This window comes from Kryptolebias marmoratus, linkage group LG4 (assembly GCF_001649575.2).
Source record: "Kryptolebias marmoratus isolate JLee-2015 linkage group LG4, ASM164957v2, whole genome shotgun sequence".
Classification (NCBI taxonomy): domain Eukaryota; kingdom Metazoa; phylum Chordata; class Actinopteri; order Cyprinodontiformes; family Rivulidae; genus Kryptolebias; species Kryptolebias marmoratus.
In genome coordinates this window covers 7839762-7851756 of record NC_051433.1, presented here as the reverse complement: position 1 = coordinate 7851756, position 11995 = coordinate 7839762, and the positions used below count along the sequence as shown (strand labels likewise).

At 36.2% G+C, this 11995-nt stretch overlaps 1 protein-coding gene across 1 annotated transcript in view; it reads left to right on the top strand.

The window, feature by feature from the left end:
• The first annotated feature begins 312 nt into the window (after positions 1–312).
• LOC108231675 (cadherin-22) overlaps positions 313–11995 on the top strand; it is a 136768-nt gene continuing 125085 nt past the window's right edge. Inside the window, exon 1 of the mRNA XM_017408903.3 lies at positions 313–482. The gene's annotated coding sequence lies outside the window, so the exon portion shown is untranslated. The remainder of the gene's footprint in view (positions 483–11995) is intronic.

The window sequence follows — 11995 nt, the reverse complement described above, 5'->3', positions numbered from 1 at the left end:
ATTTGCAGTTGAATAGCCCTGCTTTAGGCATTGCAGACGTTGTGGTCTGTCAGACATGATGATGACGGATCAGAACTAAATGTCTTCTTTTTTTTTTTTTATCTTTTAATGGTTACAGTGATGCCCCTCCGCACGTCACCTCACCCCAGCCCTCCTCCCTCCCGCTTCCTCTCGTCCGCTTCATTTGTAGGTTCCCCCCGCCACCACCAGGGGCTTTCCACGCCGCGTCGTGCCTACAGCAAGGTTTTTTTTCTTCTTCTTCCCCCCCCCCCCNCCTTTCTCTGCGCTTCTCGCAGCGGAGACTCCAGATGAGCTGCGCGGTGGAAGACAGGGCGCACAGAACGCCTGTCCCTCTGATTTCCATCTCACAGGAAGTCGCTCACGGTGGATTCCAGGAGGAGCGGCAAGTTAATTACCGAACACTTTGCACCTCTGCAAACTGTCACGGCGAAAGCGTTTGTTTCCTCTGCGAGATAACAAAGGTAAGACTTTCTTAGATGATGTTATAATCAAATTGTAAAGTTCTCTGCGCGCTGAGAAGCCTTCCTAACACACATATGGTCTTTGCTTTTTGATCTTGGTAGTTTTGGGTGCAGAATAAATAGACTCAAGGCCATAACACAACAAAATTGCATTAATGCTCAGTGAATTTCTTAGCTTATATTTAGACGTGTGATTAAATAATTTGAAGCATGAGCGCCTTTGTGTTTGATTTAGTCTTTCTTATCTTTGTTTCATGGATGAATAAGTACAGCCCTCTAACTTGTTGCCACTTGCCACACATTTCGTTTGGTTAGTTGTTCTTTTTTTAAATGAGCGCATAAAATCAATTAAATAAGCATTTGTAGTAAAGCAGAAAATACTGTTGAATTCTCGCTGTCACAAGTGTTTACTCGTTTTTTTTTATTTCCCAAACAAAATTCCTACAGTTAAAATCTGGCAGCAGCATTATAGTGTGTGCATATATTCCAGTCGGCATGACTGTAAACACTAAACATGCTTCCGAGGCGTAAATGTGCCGTCATCTGTGATAACGTGCAGAAATATGTGTACATATACAGAGCGGACTTTTATTCCCAGCTGCACCGAAGATGTTTCGTGCGCTGCGAGTTAAATTACAGGGGTGTGAAATGACCGCACACCTCCTCTGGTTTCTGAGGACTGCAGCCACTTGATGCGCCAACAGGATGCATTTGGGGAAGTTGGACGGTTGCCACTGACTGTGCACTGAAGCCACGCAGTTCAGTGGGCGCTGACTTAAAAGCACCCAGCGCTATCAGGGAACAATACGACAGACTCTCCTTATCATCTCCTGGGAATGATTTTGTCTGTTACAGCCGTCTTCTTCCAGAGAATGATGGATGCAAAAAAACCCCCCAAAAAACATCAGTCTTTTCTGCCTTCCCCCCCCTCCTTTTCTTTATTCATATTACCAGCAAGAGTCTGTAATTATTTTTACTTTCATGTGGAACTAATGGGTATTCACAGATCAAATTAGCATCAGCAGCATTTTTTGTCCTAGTTGTTGAACACATTTTTACTGGACAAGATTCAAATTCCGTCTAATATGCAGTTACCAGCCTGTAAAATGCTGCTCCCCTCCACCTTAACCTTTCATTGTGTTTTCTTGCCTCCGGTTTCTTTTGAGTCGATGTGTGTTACTCATCCTTCTAAACTATTTGTAGACATGACATTTAGATTTTCTTAAACAACATTTGACATTTGTTAGGCTCATAAAATGTTCCCCGGTGAAACATGTAAATTGGGGCTTTTGTACTGTTTAATATGATCCAAATTTTGTTTGTCGCTTCCCACTGTCTCAGACACTTACTGCATACTTCTCTACTGCATGATTGAACAAATCCTCTCCCTGCCAGGTTAATATTTGTTTTGTGAGAAAGCAGGCTGTCTTTGTGTGTTTCTGAAAGAAACACAATCTGTTCCTGAAAGAAGTACCAATGTGTGTGAGTGTGTGTGTTTTACATAGCAGTGTACATTTTGTGACTATGGGATTACAATCCACTTTAAGCTTGGGTATTACTCACTGACCTTGTCTGAGGTTAGAATTGCTGAAATTTCCTCCTTAAGTATGTCTCTGTTTCTGACTGACTGACTGTGGATACACACACTGTGAAAGCCTGGGTTCTGTGTGTTTATGAGACCCCCGGCATGCCTCCGTTTACCACTTATCCTGAGCTAATTGGTGCTTGTGAAAGTGAGAGATACGCCTGTTACCCCAACAACCAATCGATGAATTTAATTTTCCAATTAGACACTGATCCGTTGAGGAATCCGTCAAAGAGATAAGAACTCTGGGTGAGGATCATGAACTTTGTTGACTTTGTGTTTGGAAAATTGATTTGTAAGATTACACTATATGAAAATCAGTTGTTGTAGATATTAGACAGATTTAAGGCAAAATTCAATTATCTCCTAATTGTTAAATTTGTTATTATGCATGTTGTTGGAGGTAATGCAGAACAGTGGTTTGAGCTGCCGCCTCCTAGTGAGAAGGTTGCAGGATCGCCTCCTGGCCTGAGGCCTTTCTGGGTGGAGTTTGCATGTTCTCCCCATGCACGCGTGGGTTTACTCCAGGTATTCCAGTTTCCTCCCAAAAACCAAAAACATGCATGTTAGGTTAATTGGTAAGTCTAAATTGTCCCTGGGTGTGAGTGAGAGCATAAATTGTTGTTTGTCCTTTTTGTCTCTGTGTGTCCCTGTGATGGACCTGCATTGTGTCCAGGATGTACTGCGCCTCTTATACAATGACTGCTGGAGATAGGAACCAGGTCTCCCTGACCTGGAAAGGAGAAGCAGGTAGAGAAAGTGGATGAATGTTTGGTCATTAAAGATTTTTGTTATGTTGAAAATAATTTTCAGATATTTTTGCAAGTCTTGTGTGCATTTTATGTTATTTCGACAGTCCTGGAATATTCATTTTTGACTCTGACTTTACCAAAGTCTTTTTGCAGTAAGGCTTCAGGACTTGAGGCTTTTGATACATAGCTCTTTCAACATTTCTTAAAATCACCTTTTATGAACAGATACAGTAATACAGCATGTTAAAAGCTACATTGTGATGTTTCTCTTTTGACACCAAACATATCTGATTTTTTTTAGACATTTACCTCTTTGGTTCCTAAAAGCAGGTCGTTTGTGTTCCGTGGGTTGAGGTGATAGAGACCCCACTGTTCAAGTTTCTGCTGCACTATCAGTTTGGGATCTGGGGACTTAAGGGAACTGAGCGGTTTTTACGATGCAGGGGATAATTGTCCTGCTGGGGGTGCTGTGTCTGTGATTTTGTTTTAATCTAGGTAATTTGTGTCAAAATAAAATTTCCCAGCTGAACATTACATTGCAACAAGATGCATCTTGATTGACCTCTCAGTGTATGCATGTTTGCATGAACAAACACAGACACACAAACCTTTCCACATACCCACACACAACACGTTGAATCATTTATCTAGTCGAATAAAAAAAGAAGGCAGTTGTATGCTTTAAACCCATTGTTTGTCTATTAGAGACATGTATCTGCTTTGTTTCCTGGACTCCTCATTTATTCAGCTGGTGGTCTAACTTGTGTGTACATTACAAGGGCCATGTAGCAGTAACCCAGATGGCAGTCCGGGCTGATTGTGATTTATGTACCAAAAGTGAATGCATTACTGTTGGCTTCTGGAGTCTTTGCCAAGACCAGGCATGCATTTTCACACATTTTCTAACACTCACAAATCATAAATACACAAAATAAGACCTAACATACATAAAAAAAAACGTGTGAGCATACAGTAAAAGGTGCATCTCTCACTTTCTACAGTTTTCTTTTCCCTGCTCATATCTCCTTTTTTCTTTCTTTTTCATTCTCCTTGTCATACACAGTCACACACAGCCACCACGAAAAATCGTTTAGATGAAACAGTCCACCGTTGTGAGACATTGATTACCGTTTACCAAGCTGGCGCATAAATGTAGTGTTAACAGAGCGGTGGCTTGGATGGACGCAGAAGCAAAGAAAAAAAGAAGAAATGAGAACATGCTGGAATGAGAACAAGGGTGATAGATTGCAGTGATGTGGCAGTAAAGATGAAATGTACAGGGGGTAAACTTGAGTATTTTTATGGCTAACTGAGAGGGGAGCTATTAGGCCAGCTAATTGATCTGGATTTGTGGTAAGGTGACCGGTTCATTCTCAAGCTTATCATCCAGTCTCCCTCCCTGCGTTTTTATCTCAGACACACACACATACAATAACCCACACAGAGCTTCACAGTCACACTCCTCACAGCTCACACCTGCTGCCTTGTCGGCGGTCAGAGACGGTCAGGCCTTAGTCACTTTATTACCCCCTGAGGGCAGAGACTGCATCAGCCATATTAGTGCCATAGTACTGTGATGGAATCACCAGGTGGGAGGAGATGGAGAGCTGAGGGTTGATTTTCCTGCCCTGTTTGCACCTGATTTAAAGGAGAGGGTTACAGGCAACATGTATTTTTCGCTCAACTATTTTTGAGTACTTTATCTGTGCCTAGCCAACTCGTAAGCCTTTTTTATACTTTCAGTTTTAATAATTTATGGTTTAATTGGAACAAGATAACAAGACAGGTTTGATCAGGTTCTTAGAAATTCAGATACCAGCTTTCCAAATGTTTACTTCAGTGGTATAAATACCTAATGTTTTTAATTATTAAACCATAACAATGTCATGGTGTTTTTAGGCTCAGTTTGCATCTTCTTGTCTTTTATCTGACTTACGTAAAACAAAAAGAAGAAACAACATAGTGACATTTACCTTTCATTGACGATATTGGCCTTGTTGATCTGTATTATCTTTTACAGATGTGGTGGTAAGGTTACATATACATCATGGTTATGATTGTCATAATTCGTTTAGTCCTTTAAAAATTCATATAAGCCATACTTTTTTCCAGAGCAGAATGATTATCCAAAATACAACATCAATGACTTTTATAAACAAAAAATGGGTGCACACGTTAGAATTTAGTGTTGATTTTTTGTTTCTAATCAAGTATTAAAATATGTCAAATTATTAAATATGTGTTCTGGATATTCTGTGTATTTGTAAACAACACAAAGGTTTTGTTTCAGTAAAAAAAAGTGGCCTAGGCACTTGTTAGCTTACAAAGTTTACACATTTCATAGTAACTGTAACTCCCAATCCCTCCAAAACAACAAAAGCAACAAAAGGAGAGAAAGAACTATAACAAGATACAGACAGCTGCTGAGTCCATCTGTCCTTTTGATGCAGTAAAGTCTGTTGATATGGGAGCAATTCTCTGAAGCCATTTAAAGCCAATGGAGCACAATTGAGTAGAGATATCAGACAAAAGGAAATATATGCTTTCAAGTATGCATGCATTCAAAATGAAATCATTTCTTTTGGCAGCGAGATAAGAAAAGACTTTCAGGCAGGTCTGTGCAATTTCTGTGTTATGGAAATTATGTTGGTTTTGTACTATTGCATGATAGAAGATCAAATGACAAAAAAGTATATATATATATATTTATTTTATATGCATTTCCATGGAGATTTTTAAAATAAATGTGTGCTTCAGAAACTTGCAAGCTGCAAATATCCATGCTAAAACACACTCATAAGCCATACTAAATTTAGTGATACATATTGCACTGGATGTGTAAAACATTTTTAATACTTGTACAAAGTTACTTCATTTTTAGTTCTTCTGGTGTGTGTTTTTAATATTTCTGTTTTGCTGGAGGCAGGATTTTATCTCTGATCATGGTATTCAGGTGTACGCGATCGGCGTTCATAGCTGTTCTGCTGGTCTATGTTTGTGCCTCTTGCTCTGGAGTGGGAAGAACAACTGCTTTGTATACAGGCAGTTCTTCACCTGGATGTCACGGTTCACAAAGACTCTTCCTCTGAGTCTGGCATAACCCTACTGGCAGAGCTTTTGCGGTGGTGTATTTCTGCATCAGTGTTGGATTTAGAGGGATGAAGTCTGCCAAGGTAGGGGAGAGTCATCCACATTTTGAGGTTCATGTATTTGATATGTACTGAGACAGACTAATGCAGTGAGTCACAGTACAAATACATGCTCATGCACATGTATACACAGATATCTGGCTTTTTTTTATATCTGAGAGATTAAAATGAACAAAGAATTACAAGTGATGCAGAAACGATGAAGTTATTAAAATATTTTGTTTGGTCTTCTTAGATTTATGCAAGCAAACTAACGTAAATGGAGGCACTGGCATAATTTTAATAACTAAACAGTCATTACCAGTTCATTTCATTCTCTGCTCAGCAAAAAAAAAAAGTAATACCAGTAAATATCAATTTCATTCAGTTTGACAGGAACTGTCATGTTTCTTAGGCTTGCGTCTTATCTCCAATTATCTACAAGCATTAAACTGGGACATTTTTGTAGACTGAAGATGCTCATTGACAAAGAGTGTCCGTGAAATTAGATTTATGATGGGTTGTCAGATTCCAAGACTTACAAAGTGAGTCAGGTAGAACCACAGTTGTAAGGAGCTCTCTCTCTAGTTCAGATGGTCTGTAAACTAGACCATGAAACTCCTATCTATCAGTGCTTATTTAATGAGCTTACTTAGTTCAGTAAACTAAAAGTAGCATTGTTCTTACAACTTTAAAGAGCATATATGAATTTAAAGTTATTTATTTTTGCTACTGAAAACCAATATGATTATTTTATGAGCAGGAACAATTGTGCACTTTCATTGGCTATTTAGTATTTGAAACTGCTGCTGCAAACAAGAGGAACACACTCGTGTCCTGTGTTTCCTTTAACTGCCCCAGTTATCTGTCATTGTTCAAACTCATGGATGTTAGGCTGATTAGACACACCAGATTTTCCATACATGTGGTTATGAGTGCGGATGTTGCATGTCTATGTCAATCTGACAATGAACTGGCAACTTGTCAAGAGTATTTTTCTGTCTTCTGTAGCCTACAATTCATATTGAGATTGGCTCCAGGGACCTCTGACCTTGAGTAGGAATAAGCAGTTAATGTAACGGATGAATGAGCAAATATCAATTCATGATTTGTTTGCTTTTCAAAAATACCCTTAAAAGCTGTTCATTCAGTGTTTAGTAATGCTGTTTAACATCAGCCAGTTGGTGCTTATTGGAGACTATTCACAAGTTTTGTTTATGTTTCTTTGTCTTGTGATTGTTTTCTTGCTGTGCTCATCGCTCTATGACAGAATTAAAATACTGTGGCTAATGTAATGGTACTAACTAAAATCATCTGCACTATAGTAGAAATCCAGTATTTTACAAAAGTAATAGAGGTAACATAAAATGAGAGTTCGTTGAAAACATTTTGGTCATAACATCACAGTTTTTGTTCCGGATACCAGTTTTAAATAGCTTCAGTTCAAACATATTACTAAAATAAATAAATAATTAGAAATGTAAGTATTTTTTATGACCTGTTCTTGGTTTCAGTTTACTTCAGTATATTTAAACAATAAAACAAAAGGTTCCTGTATGCACATCCATCTGCTTCTTCATCACCATCAGTACGCACTTGTAACACAGTTCACCTAAGCCTTTTTTTTGTTCATCTTTTAAATGGTTTGCACCTTCTGAGCCCTCTGTTTTTGTTCTTGAAAAGTCATCTTTTCATGGTAGACTTGGATGATGATAACATCTACTTGGCTTCATGTTGTGAAAAGTATTTTCTGTACCATGGAATGGATGATGTGAACTTTATCATTGTTGGTTTCTCTGGATGTCAAGGCCTTTTTATGTTGCTAAGCTTACTGGTGAGTTCATTTTTTCTCAGAATGCACCAAACTATTGATTTGACCAGTTCAGATGCCCTTTCTTCTTCTCCAGTGGATTCATTTTATTACTATTTTTTCCCCCAAGGAAAGCCTGTGTCACTGGCATTGACAGTCATTCAATAGCAAATTGTGGGTTCATCTAAACAAACACTCACCTGTCTGCATTTTTTTTTAAATTAGATAAATTGTACAAACATACTTTAGCCACTGAAAACTAAGATGTGACAAATTTAAATGGCTGTATGTCCTTCTTACAGTGTATGTATCAGTAGCATAAATTTATTGTTGGAAGTCATAAAATACATTTTCATTTCATAACTGTAGGTTATGTTTTGGTGAGCAGTCAAAATGATCTAAAATGTGACTTTTTGAATCCATAGACCTAACTTTAGCTGAATTTATATTGCTGTTTGAGTATCTTAACCTCAAATAATGTTGTATGTGAATGTTTTGTTTTTAAAATGAAAATGAATAAACTGAATAAAAAAATAAATAAAACTCTGTTCACATTTCAAAAGCAATTCTGCTATTATAATTCTCCAGAATTCATCCCATTACCCTGAGTTAGGAAATGCCACATGTTTAAAGGGTATATCATCATGGTATTACATGAACAGTCTAACATTTTAGACATTTCTGTGTGTACTGGTTGCATTATATTTGTTGCAGTGACAAATATTCACTGCAATGACACTAATAACAGTTAGACAATGCACCTGAGAAACACACAATGTATAATGAGTCATGGGATGCAAAATTATATTAAATCTTGTGCTGTTATAATCAATAATAATTGCATCCAATGCTTAAAAAAGCAGGATGTGTGTGGTAAAAGGGAGTTTTAAGAAATGTGTCTGCAGTCTGCATGGATATCATTTCCTCTAGGCGAAGTAATAACACTTATTACAGTCCTTTTAGGGACTTCCTCAGAGCAGAACTAAGTTGTTTTCCGATGTGACACTGTTGGCACATTTATAGTTGACAAATGAAAAACAAAATGTTCTTCAATAAAATGTTTCAAGTGATACTAAATTACTGAAATTGAAGACAGTTTGTCAGGTGATGACCTTTTAAAAATGTAATATGATATGAAAAACTACAAGTTTGAATGTTTAGAGGCAATTTTTTCCATGGAAATTTTTAAGAGTTTATGTTGACGTGTATGGTTTGGGGTTATAAAATATTTTTGGATGCTGTTTTCCTTTACCACCACCCACAAGCAGCTATAAACAAACTCCAAAAAGGATGTACATTTTAAGTTTTTATATCTTTGCTGAATTATGCATTGAGAACACACTCGTGGGGATAGATATTCATTCTTACTAATGGTATTAGCTTTTACTGGGTGAAGCATGTTTACACTCTGGCACAAGCAAAATAGACATACACCATCATGCACACATACAAGGATCAATGCATAGACACACACACACCCACACACCCACAGACATATATAAATATATATATACATATACCAAATATTTAAGTTTTTCACCTTGTCGAATGGTTAAAAAAAAAAGAAAAATGATAATGATGATATTGACCCAGAGTTCATTTTGTAGGTTGTTAGCACCAGACCTAAATTCATAATCTTTACATACTGACTTTACTTTACTGACTAGTCTGAGTTACAACTAATGTTATTTACTTTTCCTGAAAGTAAAGCATAACTTTACTAACTCTTAGTGTGTCAATTCAGTCACTAAATCCTTGTTTTTACTTATGTAAAATTTCCCCTATTTACCTGTTTTTATGAACAAATAATAATTTATTGTGCAGTTTCACGAGTGCTGCCTCTTCTCTAACTTTGTATTATTTGTGTTGCTTGTTGATCTTCTATGCTCTCTTCCTTCTCAGTCTTGTCATTGACGTCTTCCACAATTCTTCTAATTTTAATTTTCTTTTTTTTTGTCTATATCAGTGATTCACACTCACTAAGCATTTACACTCTGGGCTTTAGAAAATAATGAAATATATTTTGCCACCAGGTGAAGTTCTTTTTGTATAGAGTTTTCATGTTTACCCTGTGAGTATGCTGTTTCCATTTTTTTTTTACAAGTTTTATAAATTATTTTTTTATAAGTCCAAAAAGATCTAAGTGAAAGCATCTTATATCTACAGGTCTTTGCAGATATAGGTGTTTTCATGTTGGGGTAACTGAAAGTGAACTAGGAATTCATTCAATGCCAAATATGTCTGCCTTCTTTTTTCTATTGGTTGTTTTCCTGTCTTTTATGGTCTCACAGCCAGAAACATTTCAGAGAACTGAGTTATTACTGGGCTAAAGCCGGCATTTGTCTGTTAAATGACCACTCAGGTGCCATGTTGAGTCATAGTGATGACATATAAGATTTGTTCAGGTGTCCAATTTAAGCCCTGGTGAAAGATCATGCTCAGTACTCTACTGAGCTCTACACTACTGCACAATTTCTTCTTCCTTTTGCCTTTCACACATTAAAAGAACTTAGCAGATTTTTTTGTTGAAAATATACAAACATTCAACAGATATTAATATTAATAATTTTTTAAAAAATCAATGTGATTATAAGCATTGTAAAGTCTTGAGGGAGTTGTCACTGAGATAATTTAAAGAGTAAAAGTTGAAATCTTTGGTGTTTACAATAATGACGTGAGCCAATAATCTCATTATAGACAAAATGTTATCTTGTTCGCTGATATATTAAAAGTTTTGACAATTATAAGTAACTGAAGATTAAAGTTAATTATTTTATGATTATTTGTGAAGGACAGTTTTTTTTCCTTTTGATTTTCTTGTTAGGAGATAGAAAAAGAAGAAAAAAATGTGTAGAAAGAATGTAAAATAACACCATGTCTTCCAACTGTCAAAGCACAAAAAAAAAAAAAAATGAAAAAAATACCAGTAAAACTAATTAAAAAAATGAGTGGAGGCAGTGCAAGAGTAGATAAAGAAAATAATTTAAGAAAATAAGGAGAAAACTAAACTTTACATATGCCTGGATTTGTCTGGTTGTTTAATATTTTCCTAACATTCCCTTTCAGGTTTTCTGTGGGGCATTTTGTAGAATCAGGAAAAGAAAGCTAAGAATGTAATACTGAATTGAAAGATTTTCTTCTTTATTTTTTATGTAGACACTGAGCTACAGAGATCCACTTAGCAACACTAGCTGCTTTGGGAGGTTACATACAAGACCAAGACCTGCTTTTGTCTTTAGAAATTTGCTTTACCTTATTTTTCATTATGTTTTATTTTTTTTACAGAATTATCAGTATTTAATCAATTAATTCATTTATTAAATAAATACAATAAACAGTCTAGACAGGATACCTTGCCTTTTATAAACAAAGAAGGGAATGCCAGGTATTCTGAAGTTATTTTACACTTTAGTCAGTCATTCAAATTGTGTACTGGTGCCTGTTCTTACAAGCTAACTTAATCAAAATAACTTAATTAAGTTAAATAACTAAATTACTCAATGTGTATTTTAAATGACAAATTTGAAAACCTTAGATTACGCATGTTTCTCAGAACCACATCTACAAAACATATGGTTTGGAAAATTCTACTTTTTGAGGTAAAAATCTTTCTACAAATCAAATTTAATTTACCACTTTACACATACATGGTCTATATTTTTCCAAACATAAAAATTAACAGTGATGTGAGTTGAACAACTACTGTGTTCGTGTGATTTTGAGCAGGTATGCTCTCCTATACTCATACAACAGTGGTGCCTTAGCTTTGTTATCTAAAATCATATGGAAATAGACTTGTCTAAAGGGCTTGTGTTTATATAATAAAAGAGTATGCGTCATACTCTCTTATGTTCACCTAAAGTAGATGGTGATTGACTGAAAATTAAGTGATTGAAACAATCATCTCTTAGAGAGGTCAGTAACTATAGCACTTAACTAAAAAAAAGCAGAACTGAAGAGAAATCTACATGTTTTTCTGAACAAAACAGATATTTTGAATTTTGTAAATGCACAAAAGTCTGAAAGATCAGGCCCCCATACTGCCATACTGTGGGCCTATGCCTCTAACAGCATCAGTGATAATGACTTCACCAGCCTATTTCACTGAAAACCTACAAGAAATTATAGCCTTGATGGTTTATGTGCTAAAAGTCTTTGGGCAATTTTATGTATTGTTTACACATTGCTGAATTTGCTGCGCTCACATTATCTGTCACAGACAATTTATGATATGAAGA